The following is a 21,305-nucleotide window of genomic DNA, read 5'->3' as shown; positions in this document are numbered from 1 at the left end:
CAAAAGACTGAGGCCAAATTGAAGGTGCCTCCCCTCAGCTCTGCTTCCAGCAAGACCTTCTCCTCCTGTGTGTGTGCTCTTGAGCCTACATGTAGCAAACTCATGAAAACAAGGTTTCAAAATAAGCTATTTCAAAGTGAAGATTTCAGTTTGAATCTTTGGGATATGTATTTTAGATGAAGTGTTGAAGAGAGCATTAAGAGACCATTGGATGGAATCCAAATTCTTCCTGGAAAAGAACATCTTTGTTCCTTTTTTAGGAGGATGAAACCTTTTTGATGATGTATTAAAATTTCACTGCTTCAATCACAGCTGCCAAGTCATGGGAGACTGAGGAAAGTGTTGAGCATGGAATGATACCCAGGTTAAAATATGCCTGTGGCTTGTGCAAACTAAGCCACCACGGGAGAGCTTTGCTTCCTCCTTTGGCTTCTCCCAGCCTCACCCCCACAGCACTGCCCTTCCTTTTAAGCTAATGAGTTGTTGTAACGGATTTTCTCATGTTGAATCACCCTTGAATTTCTGGGCTGAGCCGTTTTCCTGGTGCATCTTTGTTTTAAATGCTTCTGGATGTGATTTGTCACTACTTCAGTAAGGCCTTCTTTTGGCCTCCAGAATACAGACATTCAGAGCAATTCTTAAAAACGAGCTGAGATTTTGGACGCATAACCCCCCTCCCCAACTTGACGTAATCTGGGCACATGAAGAGTTATTTAACCAGCGCACTCTGGTTAAGCCCTAGAATAGATTAAAATGTTTCCCCAAGATTAAGAGGTTGATAAAAGTAATTAATTTTCTTTTTTTGAGAAAGATCATTAATTTTCTAAATATTGACTCCATTTAGTGTCTGGCTTGTCAGTAGGTGATGATGTTTTCCATTCAAGCAGTGATCGGTCATCGAAGTGTGAACTCCTAAAAGAAACTGGATCAGAAATGTCAGCATTGAACAGGCATGAGATTCCTGATTCTAAGAAAACTCTTCTAAGAAATCGTCAGCTATCTATCTTCACACAGGCGCACACACAAGTATAAGGGGGGAATTAATCACTACAACAGAAAACACTAGGTTCAGATTTCAAGCCGAGACAAATTCTTAACTAATCTATGCCCTATGAATACTTAGATTGAAGGACTTCAAGTTTCAACTTAACTTGCTGCTATTCACGACAGAAGACACATCGAAGTCACTCTTTTCACAGGTAGGTTTTGATGTTTAGCTCTTTACACTGCGCACAGAATCGCCTCTGGCTTGTCCACCTGTCATTAGCAGCGTGCTGCTGGGCTTCCGCAGGTGATTAGGCGGATTTGCCTTTTGGGTTCTCATCACCACCATCTCCATTCATTGTTCATTTAGGGACCCAGGTACAAGGTGTGGGACAAAGAGAAGAGGGCTTGTGGGGTCAATCTCACTAGCTGCCCGCCTGGTTTTTCTTCACACAGGTGAGAAACTCCTGCACATCATCTGGGGACCCCAGAATGAGGGGGACGCGTTGGTGTATAGCCTCAGGCTTCACGTCCAGTACGGGCTGGGTGCCTGTGGTCGCCAAGCCTCCTGCCTGCTCAATGATATAAGCCACAGGATTGCATTCATACAGGAGCCGGAGCTGTGGAAGAGCAGAGAGGAAGGTGGGTGAACTTGCAAATGGCCAAACATCCCGAACCAAGCCCCTCAAGTTCAGGAGGAGTTTCAGCTCCTGAGCTTCTGTCCGTCTGGTTAGTGTGGCCTCATGAGAGTGGACCCTGAGTTTTAGATTGGCAGCCTTGATGCATTGGTGGTCCTCAACACATATGTCTCTGGGGACCCTTCTGGTCAGGAGGCTGAGCCCTGAAGCTACCGGTCTTGTGACCTGTGTGCTTATGAGAGTCCTGCCTCTTGACTTGAAGATCTGAGACCTAGGTACCCATTTCTTGCTAATTCAACAATGAGGCAATTGATGCTGCAGGCCTAGTTAGAAGCCTTTATAGGTGAGACCTCAAGGATGGTAAGGAGTCAAGCCTGGATGGGACTGTAAGGTCACCTTGAGCATGCCAGGTGGTCTTTCTGGGGATAACCACAGTGGCTGGGGTCATGTCTAGGAACTCCTCATGTCCAGCCTCAACCTCGCTAAATGGTTTGCTGGGCCGGGCTCAGTGGCTCAGCCTGGAATCCCAGCACTTCGGGAGGCCGAGGAGAGTGGATTGCCTGAGCCCACAGGTTCAAGACCAGCCCGGGCAACTTGGCAAAACCTCGTCTCTACAATAAATCAAAAATGAGCTGGGCATGGCAGTACGTGCCTGTAGTTCCAGCTACTTGGAAGGCTGAGGCAGAAAGAATCGCCAGCACCCAGCAGGTCAATGCTGGGGTGGCCATGACATGAGCATGCTACTGTACTCCAGCCTGGGTGACGGAGTGAGACTCCAACTCAAAAAAAAAAGGTTTGCTGATGTCTAAATGGTCTTGCGTTCTGTCCCCACAGACTAAGTGAAATCCTGCGGCATGACACACTTCCATCTTCCTAACTGTCATCACACTGAGACTGTTTCGCATCCGGTTTTCTCTCTAGGCCGGTATCTGTTCTAGCTGGTCACTATGGTGTCTCCATGGCCGCTGGCGCCTAACACAAGGAAAGCGAATGAGCAGGGCCACTGTCCTGCGTGAGGGTTGATATCAGCCCGGGCCCTGCTTGCCAGAGGTCTGTGGACACAGGTCTGTGCTGTTCAGAGAAGAAAGGCCTTTTCTAACTGCCCACAGGCACGTGGGAACCAGCAGGAGCCTGCCTTGTGTTCCGTAAATGCACGGTAAATTGAATCGAATGGAGTCGAACTAAATGTCCTTGTTGCGTCTATGTCTGTGATTGTGTTAGGACCTCCCTCCTTGCCCGACACTGGACACACACTCCCCATCACGTTAGATCCAGGGGGACATGCTAGCTGGAGGCACTGCCGCTATGCCTGACTCTCCACCGCCTTCCTTCTCTTCTCCCCATTGGTGCAAAATTTGTAATGGACCAAAACAATTCATTCTTTGTTATCAGCTTGCAGGGTGTCTGAGCCTGCTCTTTGCAGCATTTGCCTTACTGTTCTTTTCTTCAAATCCATTTAGAAGGTATGTTTAACCTACTTTGAGGAACAGTTATATATTGTGCTAATTTTACTATTGAAGGGTGGTACTTATAGAAACCTAGAAGATACTTAACTTATTCTTAGTTTAATCTCTTTGCCTCAGCATAACCATTAGAAAGCATTCAGACATTCTACTGCAGGACAAGCAGCAGCCTGTCCCATTCTCCCTCGGCAAGTCAGATGCAAGACCAGCACAGCCCAATCTTTCGATTCATGGTTTAGCATAATGATGTCTGGTAAACTTTCAGATTCCTTGTCAAGGCCGAAGATCAAAGATCACCCTTTAGCTAGCCAAAGTCATAAAAGTAATAATACCATCACCTTTGGTCAAGGAGTTTGTGAGCTGCAAATGTCTGAGTTTGTGAGTTGCAAATGTCTAACAAGTCTCTTGCAGGAATCCTCCCCCTATCAACCTAATCAGCCCTTTGTGACCCATCTTGGCAGCAATCATGTGACTAACCCACCCATCTGCCTGCTGTCCATCCCCTGACATCAGTACCTGCCCTTGCCCTTTGTGATGATGTGGAAGCAGACCACCACCCAGTCACCTTAACAATCTTCCCCCATCTAGGGGAATGGTTAAAAGGACTCAACCACAAGCAGCCGGCGGCCATTGCCTCGCTAGACTCCGGTGTTGCCATGTGCTCTTTGAGGTACAGCTGTCGCAAGTGCTCCCTGGCTTTGGCCCCCTCTCCCACCATGGGGAGGTGAATCTTCTCTCTCTCCCTTCTCTTTCTCTCTCTAATTTACTTTTAAATAAACTTTTTCTTTTTTTTACCTCTTGGCGTGTTGCAATTCTTTGCGTTACTTGGATCCCTGGGTTGCCAGCCCCCCCTCCAGCTTGCCGGCCCCAGAGGGGCTGTGCCCCTTTCTCCACCCCTCCCCTCGCCTCTTTCCCACCACCCACCCACCACACTCTATCCAGACCCTCACAACTATTATTATATCAAGGAGAGGAACAAAATGTCTTTGGTCTAGGTTGGAGAGCCAGGCATGCAGGAGAAAGTAGATTAAGACTCCAAGGGGCATTTACAGACAGTGTAAGATGTCCTCACCCTAGGCCTCTGGCTATGAAAGTAGTGGGGACCTGGCAGGGTGCAGCAAAGCCCCCGTGCACGTGGGCAGGCTGCAGTTGGCTAGTTTCGTCCCTGGTCATCCACAGGAGGGACACCGGAGGCCACGCTGTCACAGGAAGAGAGACGCCGGATACAGCAACCTGTGTATTAAGATCTCTCTGGTTCTCATGTACTATGTTGGGTTTGAATCTACATTCCAATCATTCAAATCTCCAGGGCCACCCTGAGAGGCTCACGTATGTGTGGCTAGTTGTTAGTGTGTCAGAAAAAGTGGAGGTTTATTTTGACTGCTTACCTACGATTTCTGTGATTATCTACAATTCAGACACATTCCTAGGGGAGGTCTATCCAAGAAAGATGGATTTGGATTGTAAGATTCCTACTTGACAATAAGGATATTTTCCATTTTGTGTCATTAAGTTGCAAGTGAGACTTTCCAGAGCTACCATTCCTGACATACTGGATGAGTTCTAAGCATAAGTTCTTATTCTGGAGCTTGGGAACTCTCTAAGGGATTCTTGAATGGCCCTCAGGGCATCTACGGATCCTCTGAACATGTATGCAAGGTGTATGTTCACATGCATTTTTTTTCTGTAAAGTTTAGCTAGACTCCCTACGGAGTCCACAATCCCAAAACAGCAGGTGCTGAAGCTAAAATTTAGATGCGGCTAGGGAAAGTGAGAGATGAACATAGCTGGCTCACAGCTAGTGGTAGGGGTGAGGCCGGAGAATGCCGAGGCCAGGGAGATCACCAGTCACAACAATGTCATCCTTCTTCTCCAAACTTCTGCCACAGCCCCAAGACTCACTCACCGAATAGATAGCTTGTTTCTCTTCCCTGCCCACCATAAACAGACACACCACCAAGTCCTGCAGTAGCCAAACAGCGGGCGTGCAGGGAAAGGTAGCCCTACCTGTGCACAGACCAGATAAGTAGCCAGTGACAGAGGAGCGTTACCTTGCCCTTAGGGTTCTTCTGATTGGCTGGGTACAGGAAGATCCCTCCATAAACCAGGGTGTGGTGCACGTCAGCCACCACGGAACCCACGTACCTGGCCCCATAGGGAGCACTGTCGTCCTGAAAGCAGACAGGAAAGAGATAAGATCTAGTGGGCTTGGGGACTAGCCAGCACCAGTTCTGGGGTCACAAAGTCCAGGTGGTGCAGCCTCTGCACTCCTGACCCTCTTCTTCCTCCTGCTGGAATTCAAAACATTCCAAGTCTCTCAAACTTCAACCTGTGATTGAATTCATTAACACAGGACTGCTTCATGTAAGTGACAACATCCTATAGCAACCTTTTATTTCTTTTCTTTTCTTTTCTTTAATTATAAAGATGTGGAGTACACTTCAGGGTTAGGTATACAAATGTTGATTATGCAGGTACCTTTGTTGATGAGGTATGCCCCTCTCTCCCCGGCAGTTTCCCTCACCTATAGCAATCCTAAGAGAGCAGCTAACCGCCCCCCTTCCAAAAAAAGAAAGAACAAATGAAAAAGAAAGAAAACAGGAAGTCTACAGGAACAATGGTTGTTTGGCAGCTCCTGGAAGCTCTCGCTTGGATTACTATGGTCACGGCACTTGTAACTGTCTGAGAACAAGACCGCCTTGACAATGACAGCTTGCACTTGTTGCAAGCAGTGTTTAGCCATGGACAACATTTTAAACAGCTTTAGCAATCATTTAAAGAAATAAAACAACTTATCTGTAAACTTCGATTCTGTTAGCCACGCAGGTAATGAAAAGAATATTTGTTCAGAGAGAGGTCAGTCAAAGGTCATTTTTCTTATAGTAGGCATAACAGGTAAGGCGACAATACAATTAAACTGCTCCCTGAGGCAGGCTTGTTTTCCCCCCATACAGTGACCCATCTATGGTTTCTTGTCTAACCTAATAACTCTCTGACAGTGCAAGGGGAGGGAGCAAATTCTTCAGGGCAGCCATCCAATGTTTTGTGCTCTAAAAAAGTCTGGATTAACTCAGCACAGTATCAGTAATGCGTAATGACAAGCTTAGACAAGAAAGAAAGAAAAAAGGAAGTCGGACAGGAACTGCAGTTATTGTAGTTCAACATAAGTACTTTGGCAAAATCAACTGTCCAGACTTTAAAGGCTTAAACACAAACCAGAGTAAGTAATGGATTAAGGGCTGAGTGAAAAGGTGTACCCCAAATCTTTAAAATAAAAAAAAGAGAAAAACAACTTTTCAATTAAAAAAAAAGAGCGTTTCTTCCAGAATAAAAAATAAAAATAAAATAAAGGAGTGAACACCAAAAACACCAGAGGTTGCAAACTGATGTCCTCTCAAGGTGTTGTGGTTCAATGAGCCAATTCTGAAAAGAGCTAAGGAAAAGCATCCCAGGCATAGGGAATGAGGAAGTGAGAAGGTCAAGTGTTCTTTAAAATGCAAATCTGTTCTTATTGCCGCCCCACTGAAATTTCTTCAATGACTTCCCATGCCCCTCCAGGGACGAGCCATGCTTGGTGTGGCCATTGCGTGCATCCATGTGCTTGCTTGCCATGAAACCCTTGGCCCTCCACATGGCAACCATGCTGTAGTCACCTCAGGTCCTGGACTATACCAGGCTTACAGCAAACTCCAGAGAACACTGTCCAGTGGAAGTATATTGTGAGCCACATATGTAATATAAACTTTCTGGTATGTAATCACATTAAACAAGTAGAAAGAAGCAGGTAAAACAAATTTCAATAATAGATTTCTTCTAACCCAATATATCTAAAACATTACTATTTTTACATATAATCAATATAGAACATTATTTCATAGTTCACATTTTTTATGCTAAGTCTTTGAAATCCTGTGTTTGTTTTCCATACTCATCGTATTTCAAAGACATCAGTGCCTAGTGATTATGGCACCGGATAGAGCAGGTCTGGACATTAGCACAGGCCGTTCTATCACCTTGACCTCTCCTTCCATCCTTCCATCCCCACTTCCTGACTTCACTGGATAATGGCTACTCATTTCTCACTTAAAAGGGATCTTTTGGCTGGGTGTGATGGCACATGCCTGTAATCCCAATACTTTGGCAGGCTGAGGCAGGATGATTGCTTAAACCCAGGAGTTTAAACTAGTCTGGGCAACATAGTAAGACCTCATCTCTACAAAAATAAAAAAACCAGCCAGTTGTAGTGGCATCCACCTGTAGTCTCAGCTACTCAAGAGGCTGAGTAAAAGGATTGCTTGATTCCAGGAGTTTGAGAGAGAGTGAGAGACCACAGCTAAAAAAATAAAAATAAAAATAAAAAGGGTCTTTTATAACTCACTGAGTCAGAGAAAATCTCCGGTGTTTTGTGCTTCTAAAGCACTCTATAATTCTATTTCATAATCTTCACTGAACTCATTCTTATTTTACTCATCCTGTTGTAAGCCCTATGAGAACTGTGACTGTCTTGTCCAGAGCCACATCTAGCCCAGCACCTGGCATGGGAAAGTTACTCAAGAGCCGTCTTAATAAATAAGTCTTTACCTAGAAAACCTACTTCATAAAATTGGAAGAGGTAACTATTCCACCAGATGTGCAGAAACCAACATAGAGGCCCGTCAAGCATGAAAAAACAAGAAAACATTACAACTCCAAAAGAACACAGTACTTCTCCAGTAGCATACTGAGAAAGAAATGCATACAAAAGAGAAAGAAAGAACATACAAACAGGAAAGGAGGAAGTCAAATTGTCCCTGTTTGCAGAGTACATGATCTTCTATAATAAAAACCTCAAGATTTAACCCCCAAAACTCTAAGGACTAATAAGCAAATTCAATAAAATTGCAAGCTGGGCTCGGTGGCTCAGCCTGTAATCCCGCGCTTTGGGAGGCCGAGGTGAGTGGATTGCCTGAGCCCACGCGTTGAAGACCCGCCTGGGCAACTTGACGAGACCTCATCTCTACAATAAAATCAAAAAATTAGCTGGGCGTGGTAGCGCGCGCCTGTAATTCCGGCTACTCGGAAGGCTGAGGCGGAAGGATCGCCGGAGCCCAGCGGGTCGAGGCTGTGGTGGCAGGGAGTGGCCACTGCACTCCAGTCTGGGCGACCGAGTGAGACTCCAACTCAAAAAAAAATAAAAAATAAAAATAATAAAATAAAATAAAATTGCAGGATACAAAATCAACATACAAAATTCAGTGCTACTGCTATACACAACCAGTAAACTAGGTAAAAAAAAAATAAAGCAAGAAGATAATCTCACTTATAATAGGTACAAAAAAATAAAATACCTAGGAACAATTTTAACCAAGCAGATGAAAGACCTCTACAAGGAAAAGTACAAAATACTGTTGAAATAAATTGAAGAGGAAAGATATCTCATGCTCATGGATCAGAATAATTAATATTGTTAAAATAACTCTACTACCTGCAGCAATCTACAGATCCAATGCAATGCCTATCAAATTACCAATGACATGTTCCACAGAAACAGAAGAAAAATCTTAAAATTTGTATGGAACCACAAAAGATCATTAATATAAAAGCAATTAAGAGGGGGGGAAATGTGGAGGCTTCACACTACCAAACTTCAAAGTATACTACAAAGCTGTGGTAACCAAAGCAGCATGGTATTGGCACAAAAACAGGCACATAAACCAATGGAACACAATAGAGAACCCAGAAAGTAATTAACAATATCTATAGCCAACTGATTTTTGACAAAACTGCCAAGAACAGGAAAGATAGTCTCTTCAATAAATGGTACTAGGAAAATTGGATATCCATACGCAGAAGAACAAAACTAGACCTCTACCCCTTACCCTATACAAAAATCAACTCAAAATGGATCAGAGACCTAAATGTAAGGCCCCAAACTATGACTACTAGAAAAAAACACAGGGGAAATGCTTCAGAACATCGGTCTGAGAAAAGAATTTATGAAAAAGATCTCAAAAGCACCAGCAACAAAAAGCAAATAAAAACAAATGGGATTATATCAAACTAGAGAGCTTCTACACAGCAAAGAAAACAATCAACAGAGGGAAGAAACAACCTGTAGAATGAGAGAAAATATTTACAAACCATTCCTCTGACAGGGAATTAAGAACCAAAATATACAAGGAACTCAAACCATCTCAGCTGCAAAAAATACCACACAATCTAATTTTTAAATGTGAAAATTATCTGAACAGACATTTCTCAAAAGAAGACATACAAACGGCTAACAAATATTTGAAAAAAATCTCCACATTACTAATTATCAGTGAAATTCCAATCAAACCCACCATGAGATACCATCTCACCTCAGTTAGGGTGGCGATTATTGAAAAGACAAAACATAGCAAATGCTGGCAAGGATTCAGAGGAAGGGGAACCCTTATGCACCGTTGGTGGGAATGTAAACCAGCACAGCCACTCTGGAGAACAATTTGGAGGTTCCACAAAAAACTACAAATAGAACTACCATGTGATCCAGCAATCCCACTCCTAGGCATTTATCCAAAGGGAAGGAAATCAGTATATCAGAAATATTTTCACCTCCGCGTTAATTGCAGCATTATTCACAATAGCCAAGATATGGAATCAACCTGTGTCCAACAACAGAAAAATAAAAACTTGGTATATAGACACACAAGTGTGTGTGTGCGTACATATATGTATACTATTTAGCCATTAAAAAAGAATGAAGTTCTGTCATTTGTGACAACACGGATGGGATTGGAGGACATTATGTTAAGTGAAACAACTCTGGAACACAAACACCAAACGCTCTCACTCAAATATAGAAGTTAAAAAATATTTATTTCATGGATGTAAAAAATAGAACAAAGGATAGTAGAAGCTGAGAATGGTAGGGAAAAGAAGGGAACAGCGAGAAATTTTTAAATAAAGGATCCAAAAATTACATCTGGGTTGAAGGAATAAGGTCTAGTATCTAAACCCCTGTAGAATGACTATAGTTAAAAATAATCGACTGTAGAGTTTCACATAGCTGGAAGGAGGATGTTGAGTGCTGCCAGCAGAGAAATGATACATGTTTGAGATGATGGATATGCTAATTATAGCAATCTGATACCTAGACCTTATACATCAAAACATCACTATCTCTATATATACCTATACATGCACAATTATAACGTGTACAATTATAATATGTTAATTTAAAAATAAAATTTAAAAATAAATAAGAGGCCGGGCTCGGTGGCTCAGCCTGTAATCCCAGCACTTTGGGAGGCCGAGGTGAGTGGATGGCCTGAGCCCGCGGGTTCGAGACCCGCCTGGGCAACTTGACAAGACCTGATGTCTACAACAAATCGAAAATTAGCCCGGCGTGGTAGCACGCGCCTGTAGCTACTCGGAAGGCTGAGGCGGAAGGATCGCCGGAGCCCAGCAGGTCGAGGCTGCGGTGGCCGGGAGCAGCCACTGCACTCCAGAGTGGGCGACAGAGTGAGACTCCGACTCAAAAAAATAAAATAAAATAAATAGTAAGAAATTCTTAAAAATGATTAGTCATCTGCTTTAGAATTCAGTCCCCTTGCCTCTAGGAACTCCTGCTTTATAGCTCACATCTGGCATGGCACCAACAGAGGGAATTGGTTTTTTAAAAAATGTAAGAAAATGCTACTTCTAATTAGGCAAGTCTCCTACTCTAAAAACGGTGAAAAACAAAATTGAAAGTAAAACACCAAACCCGTGAAGCCGCGTTTTTTCATTCATTTCCTCCCTCCACCCTCCAGTCCGAGGAAGCAGCTTCCTGAGAACAGCCTGGGGTCTGTCCTCCTCCCTTCCAGACACAGAACTGGTGGCTCTGCAGCTGGGCTTCTGCCCTGCCCACACCCAGGCAGGCGCAGGGCTCGCCAAGGGGGAAGAAGAGCCTGGGTGCAGGAGGGCAGGAACTTGGCGATGAGCAGGGAGGCGCCATCTCCCTCCAGGTGAGGCTGCCTCAAGCAATGCACCCTGGTGGCATGGCGTGTGGAGGTGAAGACGCTCTTCCCCGCTTGATTGTTTCCAAGCAGGGTCCCAGAGTGTCCAGGGAAGGGGCTGGCAGTCAGAATGCTTGGGGTTGGTCCTGGCTCAGCCACTTACCTTGGATAAGTGATTTAACCTCTCTGTGCCACAGCTTCCCCATCTGTAAAATGGTGCTGACGATAGTTCCCACTGACCTCCAAGAGGCATCATGAGATTAAAGGAGTTAATACGTGTAAAGCACTTAAAACAGGGCTTCACGTATATTACTCACCCAATAAATGTGAGCTATTTTTATTATCACCTTAAAACATCAGCCCATAATTACAACATTATTAGATTATTTGTCCTTCAGTTGCATGTCATGAAACCACCTTATAGGCAAAAATCACCAAGTCCTTTTCCTATTTTAGCTACTTAATATTTTATCAGCTCCAAGATGAAATACCTTGGGCTGACTTAACAGTGAAGTCTAAAATGAGGTTCCAGGATTCTACTTTGCCAGGAATCCTACTTCTAGCAATGCCTTCTAAGGGAATTTCCAGATATGCAAAGACAAAGCACACAGCTCACAGTAGCATGATTTATATAGTGAAAAGCTGGACACGGCCCAAATGTGGAACAATCTGAGGAAGATTAAATAAATTATAGCACAGTGATGTTCTTTTGATGGATTGTTAATGACCAGGAAGAACTTGTGAAATAAATGAGTAAATAGAAAAGCAGGCTTCAAAACGGTGTTCACAACTGAATTACATTTGTTAACTACATAAGCCCATTTGCAGAGAAAACAAAACTCTAGAGAAACGCATCAAGATGTTCACAGTGGGGTTTCTAAGGGTGAAGGGTCTTATGCATGGTTTTTGTGTAAAGAAAATATATTTTCTTTATATTTTTTTGTTGCCTTCCACGTTTTATACATGAACACCCACAATTTTTATATGTGGGAAAAACGTTGTTATAAAACTAAAACATTTAAAATGAGGAAAGGATCTTTCAAAAGACAAGAGTAGACTCCCAGGAAATATGGACAGAACTCATATTCCTAAGCTCCTGGACTTTTTAGACCCAGAATGACTCCACATAATAAAGACAGGTGTTACTACTCTTCAACCTACCTTTTCTCTGGAAAGAAAAGCTCTGAGAAATGTGTTTTTAAAAATATGGATGGATGGACAATGAATGGATAGACAGGAAAACAAAAAGAAGTCAGAAGGAGTCAAATCAGGATGGATGGGTGGGTGGGTGGATGAATGGATGGATGGATGGATGGATGGGTAGCTATGAATGGGGGTAGCTGAGGAGGAAAGCAAGAGCCTCTGAATGTGTAGGATACAATTTGGTATTGACTAATCACAGCAATTTGTTTTTTCATCAGGGAGAAACATCCTTGACCCACATCTGCTCGTTGTGAGAGTGTTCTAGGAAAGTTAGCCAAAGTTTACAGAGAGTTCTCAGCCACATCAGCACTCTTGTTCATTCCACTCATCAAACAAGGTCAATTTTGCCAGAGTTTTAATGGAAAATCATTAGGCATCCACCTCACCATCCTGATTTGGCTCCTTCTGACTTCTTTTTGTTTCCTGATCTTAGAAAAATCTTCAAGGGAGAAAAAAGAACACTTCTACACTGCTAGTGGAAATGCAAACTAATGCAACCTTTTTGGAAAACAGTGTGGTGATTTCTAAATGAACTAGACATTGACCTTCCATATGATCCAGCAATCCCCCTATTGGGAACATACCCAGAGGGACTCAAATCATTCTACAAAAAAGATGCCTGCACACACATGTTTCTTGCAGCACTGTTCACAATAGCGAAAACATGGAACTAACCATGCTGCCCATAGAAACTGGACTGGTTAAAATTAATGTGGTACATATATACAATGGAATATTATGCAGCCATAAAGAAGGACAAACATTTGGACTTCGCAGCAACTTGAATGGATTTAGTCTATCATACTCAGTGATCTGTCACAGAAACAGAGAACAGAGTACCACATGTTCACACTCATAAGCCGACCCTGAACATTGACCCTAATACTATAAGAAAGGGAGTGGCAGCAGGGCTCAGTGGCTCAGCCTGTCATCCCGTACCTTTGGGAGGCTGAGGTGAGTGGATGGCCTGAGCCCGCAGGTTTGAGACCCGCCTGGGCAACTTGGTGAGACCTCATCTCTACAATAAATCAAAAAATTAGCCGGGTATGGTAGCACACGCCTGTAATTCCGGCTACTCGGAAGACTGAGGCGGAAGGATGGCCGGAGCCCAGGAGCTGCACTCCAATCTGGGCTACAGAGTGAGACTCCAACTCAAAGAAAAACAGAAAGAAAGGGAGTGGCAGTAACAGGATACTGCCAGGGTGGGGTGGGGGCAGGAGACACAACATCATAAGGGCACCTGATCTCAAACCAGTCAAAGTAGGGACCAAAGGGAAGCCCAAACTTTACCTGCACGATGACCACTTGTATACCTAAACTTGAACTGTACCACACATCTTTAAAATAAAAATTTTTTAAATCTTAAAGGGCACCCATTTTTTCTAAGTGAATAATGAAAAAAGGCTGCCTTGACATGGTTAAATTCCCAGGTCACTCAGTTATTTAGAGATGGACTAAATGACGGTATCATCACTTACAAACGTCTCTTGAATTTGGTGGAGCTTTTATTGAGAAATTAAGTTTGTATTCCTTATTTTTATCTTTTTTTAGGGGGAGGCAATCTCATTCTGTTGTCCAGGCTGGAGTGCAGAGGTCTGGTCACAGCTCACCACAGCCTTTAGCTCCTGGGCTCAGGCAATTCTTCCTCCTAAGCCTCCCAATTAGCTGGGACTTAGGCACGTACCACCACACCTGGAACTTTTTGTAGAGATGAGGTCTTGCTATGTTGCCTAGGCTAGTCTTGAACGCCTAGGCTCAAACAATCCTCTAACTCAGCCTCCCAACGTGCTGGGATTACAGGTGTGAACAACTACATCTGGCATCTTATTTTTATCTTTTAATTCCATTTTTCTGCAAACTTTTGAGGTCCCCTTATATAATTATTTCCTCTAAAAGAAAATGTAACTGAGTGACTGAATTTCTAGGTTGGAGCTTAGCAAACAGCAAACAAATGATTTAAGAGAGCTTCCAGCCTGAGCCTCTGAATTTTGACAATGTGAACCCTATCTTCTTTATAAGCAATTCCTTTTGGAAAAACTCAAATGTAAAAGTAAGTATTATCTTTAGAAGACAAATTTTCACTATAAAAGATACTGATTGCTTATAAGTCCACCATCCTCATACGGCCCAGAGCCATAACCAATGGCACCAACCTCTTTCAGCAAGGCCTCTGAAGCCATCACCGGAAACAGGACCCCATGGAGACAGCATTCTCCCTGCTACTGGTATGGGTTTCTTCACTTACCTCAGCGAGTTTCTTTTTCTGCACATAATCAGTGGTGGCAGCATCAAAATACTTGGCATAGCCCTCATTGAGGCTGTAAATCTTCCCTTTCTTCCTAATCTTGACATCTTTTTCCACTAGGACAAATTCACCAAGAGCCTAGAAAGATGAAGAGAGACACTGGGAAGTAGAGAGACACCAGTAAACAGAAGTCAACAGAATACTCCACAGCAGTCAAGGAACATTAGAAGATGGGGACCTGCTGGTAGAACCCAGGACTTTGTTGTGATCTTGTTTGCCCTATGGTATCTTCATGACTGGTAGAAAGAACAGCGAGAATATAGAGCCCACACTGGAAGCTCAAGAAGTAAGATAACAAGAGATTTTTTTAAAAAATCAAAGGGAAGAGGGCCATGGCCTTTTTTCTTTTCCTTTATACCTTCTACTGTCATTGAAGCTCTTCATTTAAAAGGAACCTGATTATATTTATCTCCCAAGTTCTAATTCCCAGTGTAATGTTTTCCGAAAGATTTTGGTCATTAACAATGACAGGAATAAGCTACATCATGTAAAAGGGATGCATTTTGATCCTTAATTTGTGGTCCATTTGTTTTGCTTATCATAGTGATTCAATCCGGAATGCCAATAAAAGTTCCTGGTATGCCAATCATTCTTATCTGGGGAAAAGAAGAGATCCTCTCACTCAGAAACTGTCCACTTGGCATAAGAAAAAAGTTGGTACAATCTACAGACATTCTCAGACTTATTAGTAAAATTGTGCCCAGTCTTCCTGTAACCACCATGGTCAATATGTACAGGACATTCCTCAGATACCTTTTTGTCTAATTCTGGTTATTCCTATCTATTTCTTAGTTCTAAGGGTGTTATCAGCTACCTGCAGAAATCACCTTAAATGCCATTGTCTCTCTCAGTCACTAGGAGGAAAATCAGGGTCTGGAAACCAGATCCACTTTGCTGAGTGTCAAAAATTTTGAGAAGGTGAAAAACTCCCCCAGATGACAGTTTACAGCTGGAAGCTAGTCCAGAAGGTTCTCAAGGAACATTAAAGATATTTCCAGACCATGAAGAGGGAAGGCCATGCTGTCCATATCTGAAGCAAGATATTGCCAATGATACTCTACAACTACAAAAATAACTAAGCATTCCTCTCTTCTGTCTAACATGAGTGATAATAACTTCTTTACCACTGAATCTCTACCCTCATTTTACTCTTCCTGCCTCCTAGATAAAAATTATTAAGATATCTAATCATGAATTGCACCCACCTCCAGACAACTCCAGTCCAAAACAGACCCTCTCTTCCTCAAATCCTCCATAGAATCATCAAACAAAGACCTCAGTGTTATAATGAGCTCATCCCAACTCACTTTTAGCACAACACCTCAGTTCCTCTGGAGGGCATCCCGCTTGCCTACTCATCCCAACTTCTTTTTATTATAGGTATGCTCTTCATGGCTTTGTCTCATGAGCTTTAATAACTCACTGTGAACATGTGTTGCTTTGGAGCAGTCCAGCATTGAGTTCTGTTTCTAAAAAGCACCCTAACTTCCTTTGAAGGACTTACTCTTCTCGTTGGATGCCAGTCTAGGAAGACTCATATCTGGGCCTCTTATAGACCAAGGTCATACATGTGACTTAGCTTGAAAATTAGAAACTTCTCCCTGGCATCTGAAACCTGAGCAAAAGACACGATCAAGGGTGGTGTCTACACCAGACTGGCCATGCTACAAGACCATTCCTGTGCTTCCTGCTCCTGGTCCTCTAGAACAGAAATGTGAAGAGGCAAGGTCATGCTGCCCGTGTCTAAAACAAGACATTGTCAATGATATTCAACAACTACGAAAATACCTAAACACCCCTCTCTTCTGTCTAACATGAGTGATGACAGCTTCCTCACTGAGTTGTTATTAGTTGTTATGAGAATGGCTTAGGAGCACAGCTTGTGATGGTGAAGGGGGCTGTGGTTCTAGCATCTTGAAGTGGCCATTTCTCGCCAGGGTCCTCAGCTTTCCCACCAATGCAGTAATTCCTTTAAATTAACTGAGCCGGGATCATCTTCCCTCTTGCTTATCAGCAAAGTACATGACAGATAAAAATGGTCATTTAAGCAATGGTATTCACTAGCCCACCTAAACAGAGGAGACCATTCTGCAGCCATGCAGGATGCAGAGACCTTGTTTATCTACCCCTGGGTCTGAGGGTGGGAATCTCAGGCTCCTGGAACATTGTTTCCTATTGTGAGGTAGAGATGGTGGCAAAGACTTACCACAATCTGGAAAATATGTTCCTTTGATTGTGGACAACCAACAGTCACTGACTATCAATATGGACTCTCATACACTTTGATTAGACGGTCTCTCATTATCAGGAATCATATCCTTGCACTCAAAAACAATAGCTCTCTCTGAGGGGTGTGGTGGTTCATGCCTGTAATCCCGGCACTTTGGGTAGCCTAGGCAGGAAGATCGCCTGAGCACAGGAACTGGAGACCAGCCTGAGCAACATAGCAAGACATCGTCTCCTCAAAAAAATAAAAAGATTAGCCAGGCGTGCACCTGTAGTCCCAGCTACTTAGGAAGCTGAGGCTAAAGGATAGCCTGAGCTCAAGTGGTTGAGGCTGTGGTGAGCTGTGACCATGCCACTGCACTCCAGCCTGGGCAACACAGTGAGACCCTGACTCAACAAAAAAGAAACAATAACTCTCATTTGCAAATGAATGTATCAAGAAAGTGTGTCTTGATGCAATGTGTCTTGGTCTCATGGGTTTATTTGTAGAAAGACTCCATTTGGAAAGTTCCTAGCTTTCTGTACCATAAATTCTATTCGGACTTGAAATGTTCTAGCTCCCCCCTTCACACACACGTGCACTAACATGTAAACTCCACAGGGCTGGCATGTTTGTTTGATTGGTGCTGTATCTCCCTGCCTGGAATGGTACCTTGGAACATAGAAGAAGCTCAATAAACATGCAGATATGAATTAAGTTGAAACACTGAACCTTCATCCAAGTGAATACAGGAGACTTTGAAACGATCTCTGGTCAACTTTATCCAAGTTTTCACAAATCTGACTATACTTGGCAACGATCTCACAAGGAAAATGGCAAAAGCATTCAGCATTCATAAGTGAAAGTCACAGAGCATTTTATTGGCTGGTACTGGTATTGGCTGCTCTGAAGACTCCATGCTTCTGTCTGGAAAGTAGCAGCATTGGGATTCTTAAATCATGCGGCTCCCATAAACCAAAGAGGCAGAATGCATATTTGGAAAATAAACTCCGCCAGGACAGGGCTTGAGTTGATACAACTGACTCTATGGGACTGTCCCCCCCTCACTTGGACAGAGGTTCTCCGCGTTTTCTGACGATGACGCTGATTCCGCAAACCTAGGCTCTCAATTTTTGGACACAAGTATTAGAAGTGACCAGGCGATTATCCCAGAGGACTAGCATTAAAGCACAGAGGCCCATGGGCTCCCCGAGCACAGAGGCCATCATATTCTGTACCTACCGGGTCGAGCATGAAGAGATCCACCCCTTGCCCCGTGGGAGAGAGCCAGCAGGGTTGCACTACATACAACGCATAGCCCGTGGCCATCATGTCGCGGCCAGGTTGCAGGGCGTCCTTTTCAGAAGGCTCATCTTCTGTGGTCTACGGAAGAGAGGAAGAAATGTGGTAGGTTACCGTTGTCTCTGCAGAGAACCATTCCCCAGAGGCCTGGGCTTCAGAGCTCTGTGAGCCACTCACTAAAGGAAGGGCAGTTCTCACAGTTTCAAGCTGGAGCAAATATGTCCAGAGGCAAGGAGCTGCCATGTTAACAAACAGTTATTTTCCAGCTGAGCCACGGCTAAGGCCACTCTTGGACCTCTTCCCTTCTGTTTCCCAAACTCATTCATCTGCATCCTGCCAAGAAAAGCACTTCAAAAGGCCAGAACCACAGCCCCCTTCATCATCATAAACCATGCTCCTAAGCCGTTATAATAACAACTTAGACCACTGAGCTCTAATTTTGTGCAGAATCTCATTCTACACACTCAAAGACCTCGAACCTGAGCAGTTGGACGATTCACCCACCATCAGAAAGCCTTGGAAACGGACTCGAACCCAGGCAGCTCGGCCCAGAACTCGTAACTGCTCCACATGCCGGCCCTTGAAGACCTGGCCCCTGCTGGTCCCTCCTGGAGACCCCTGGCTACAATTCTGAGCACTCGTTCAAGGAAGGCTTTCTCTTTGGCACGGCAACACTAACAACGCCTGTGCGGGTGGAATTCAGAGACAAGGCAGGGGTGCTGAGGAAGGGCCAGTGGACATTCTCCATGGATGGGCAGAGCAGCAGATGACACTCAATTTCTTTTCTTTTTTGGCGGGGTGGGGGGAGGAACTGTATTTTTTTCCAGCATTCTTCAGACAGATTGCTCCCCAAGAGTGCCCCCTGTGCCCCACCTGCCACACTCCCCTGAACCTCTCCCAACTCATATCTGGGGGCTGGGGGCCACGCCGCATCGCCGAAATAGGATGAGCAGCCATGTTTCCGCTCCCCCCACCCTTTTTTTTGAGTTGGAGTCTCACTCTGTCACCCAGACTGGTGTGCGGTGGCACGCTCACGGCCACTGCAGCCTCAACCTGCGCGGCTCAGATGATCCTTCCGCCTCAGCCTTCCAAGTAGCTGGAATTACAGGTGCGCACCACCACACCTGGCTAGTTTTTTGATTTATTGTAGACATGAAGTCTCGCCATGTTGCTCAGGCTGGTCTCGAACCCCTGACCTAGGCAATCCTCTCGCCTCCACCTCCCAAAGTTCTGGGATTACAGGCATGAGCCACCGCATCCAGTGACACTCAATTTCATAATTTGTTTTTCCTGATATCTCTGGAGGCTTCCTTTCCTCCCCACCTTCCAGGGCTCTAATCAGCAAGTGAATAAAATCTCACGAATTTGGAAATATGGATAGCAAACATCTAGCTTCCAGTGTGAGGAGCTGAGCAGGGCTGGGGGCACATGTAGTTCTTCTCGCAACCCTCATCAGGGATTCCGACAGCACCGCAAACCCCATAGGAAGGGGTGGGAATTCGGGACAAACACTCGGGCTCTGTAGCTTAACATCATGTGGATGGTCAATGTGAGAGGAGTTTGAGGGAAAGGTAAATGGACAGACTTTGATCAAATATTTCCAAACAGAAAATCCAGCAGATTCAGCCTCATAGACTGGGGCAAATGGGTCTGATATATGTGGCAAGTCGAAGGCGCAGACTCACTCCACGTGGCCCCCACACCCAGAGAAGAAGGTGTTTGGTGTGCTGGGTTAGATCAGAACTTAGGGATCTCGCTGGGTCTGCATCATTCAGTGGTCTCTACAGTCTGTTTTATAGCACAGCTACCCTGGCTATTTAAATAGACTTCCTGTTTTATCTGCACACCAATGAGTCTTTGGCTAAAACATAGATCTATAAGTATTACTTAGAAATTTCCAGTTGACCAGCCTGGGCAACATATCAAGACATCATCTCTATAAACAAACAAACAAACAAATAGAAAATAAAGTTAGCCAGGTGTGCTGGCATGCACCTGTAGTCCCAGCTACTCAAGAGGGTGAGGTATAAGGATCACCTAAGCCCAGAATTTGGAGGCTGCAGTGAGCCGTGATCATGCCACTTTGCTCCAGCCTGGGTGACAGAGTGAGACTCAGACTCAAAAAAAAAAAAAAGAAAAAAGAAATCTCCAGTTGATCAGAAAATATCAGAGAGAATTGGACAAAGACGGAGGTGGAAGACACACTTTCAAGATGATTAAGATAAGAAGTAAATATGCGGCCGGGCATGGTGGCTCAAGCCTATAATCCCAGCACTTTGAGAGGCAAAGTGAGAGGACTGCCTGAGTCCATAGGTTTGAGACCAGCCTAGGCAACATGGTGAGACCTCGTCTCTACAATAAATCAAAAAATTAGCTGGGCATGGTGTCGCGCACCTGTAGTTCTGGCTACTTGGAAGGCTGAGGCCGAAGGATCTCCTGAGCCCAGGAGGTCGAGGCTGCAGTGGCTAGAAGCGTGCCACTGCACTCCAGCCTGGGGGAAGGAGTGAGTCACCAACTCAAAAAAAAAAAAGAAGAAGTAAATATGCAAATAAAATACTAACTAAAACAATACAAGCCCTTATATAATACACACATTGGAAATATGTCACCTGTGCTAATTAACTCTCCAGAAGAATAACTTCTTAAGAGTAAAATAAAGTGACCATAATAATTTGAACCTATATGGGTCTTCGTAGCTTTCAAAGCTCTTTCACATTACGTTTTTGGGGAACAATGGGGAGGTTGTATAATCCCCGCTTGAAAGAGAGGAAGCTGGCTCGGTGGCTCAGCCTGTAATCCCATGCCTTTGGGAGGCTGAGGTGAGTGGATTGCCTGAGACCGTGGGTTCGAGACCCGCCTGGGCAACTTGGTGAGACCTCATCTCTACAATAAATCAAAAATCAGCCGGGTGTGGTAGTGCCCGCCTGTAATTCCGGCTACTCGGAAGGCTGAGGCGGAAGGATCGCCGGAGCCCAGCAGGTCGAGGCTGCAGTGGCCAAGAGCGGCCACTGCACTCCAATCTGGGCAACGGAGTGAGACTCCAACTCAAAAAAAAGAAAAAAGGAGGGGAGATGAAGACCTGGAGAGGCACTGGCACAACGTCTTGAAACCAGTGAGTGGCAAAGCTTGGACAGGACCTGAGTCCCTGCAGGCCAGACCCACGTTCCTCCAACTCACCTCAGAGCATGAGATGCGGGTTGGCCCTGTGCTGGTCACAGTCTGAGAGCTTTTTTTTTTTTTTTT

General features: G+C 44.3%; 1 pseudogene; it reads right to left on the bottom strand.

Annotated features, from left to right (window-relative positions):
* Nucleotides 1-1,302: 1,302 nt before the first annotated feature.
* Nucleotides 1,303-21,305, bottom strand: part of LOC103274249 — a 33,458-nt pseudogene continuing 13,455 nt past the window's right edge.

This window comes from Carlito syrichta, unplaced genomic scaffold (genome assembly GCF_000164805.1).
Source record: "Carlito syrichta isolate Samal-C Ts95f unplaced genomic scaffold, Tarsius_syrichta-2.0.1 Scaffold314669, whole genome shotgun sequence".
In the NCBI taxonomy this organism is placed as follows: domain Eukaryota; kingdom Metazoa; phylum Chordata; class Mammalia; order Primates; family Tarsiidae; genus Carlito; species Carlito syrichta.
Note: the sequence above shows the minus strand (reverse complement) of the source record. Positions and strands in the feature narration are given on the sequence as shown.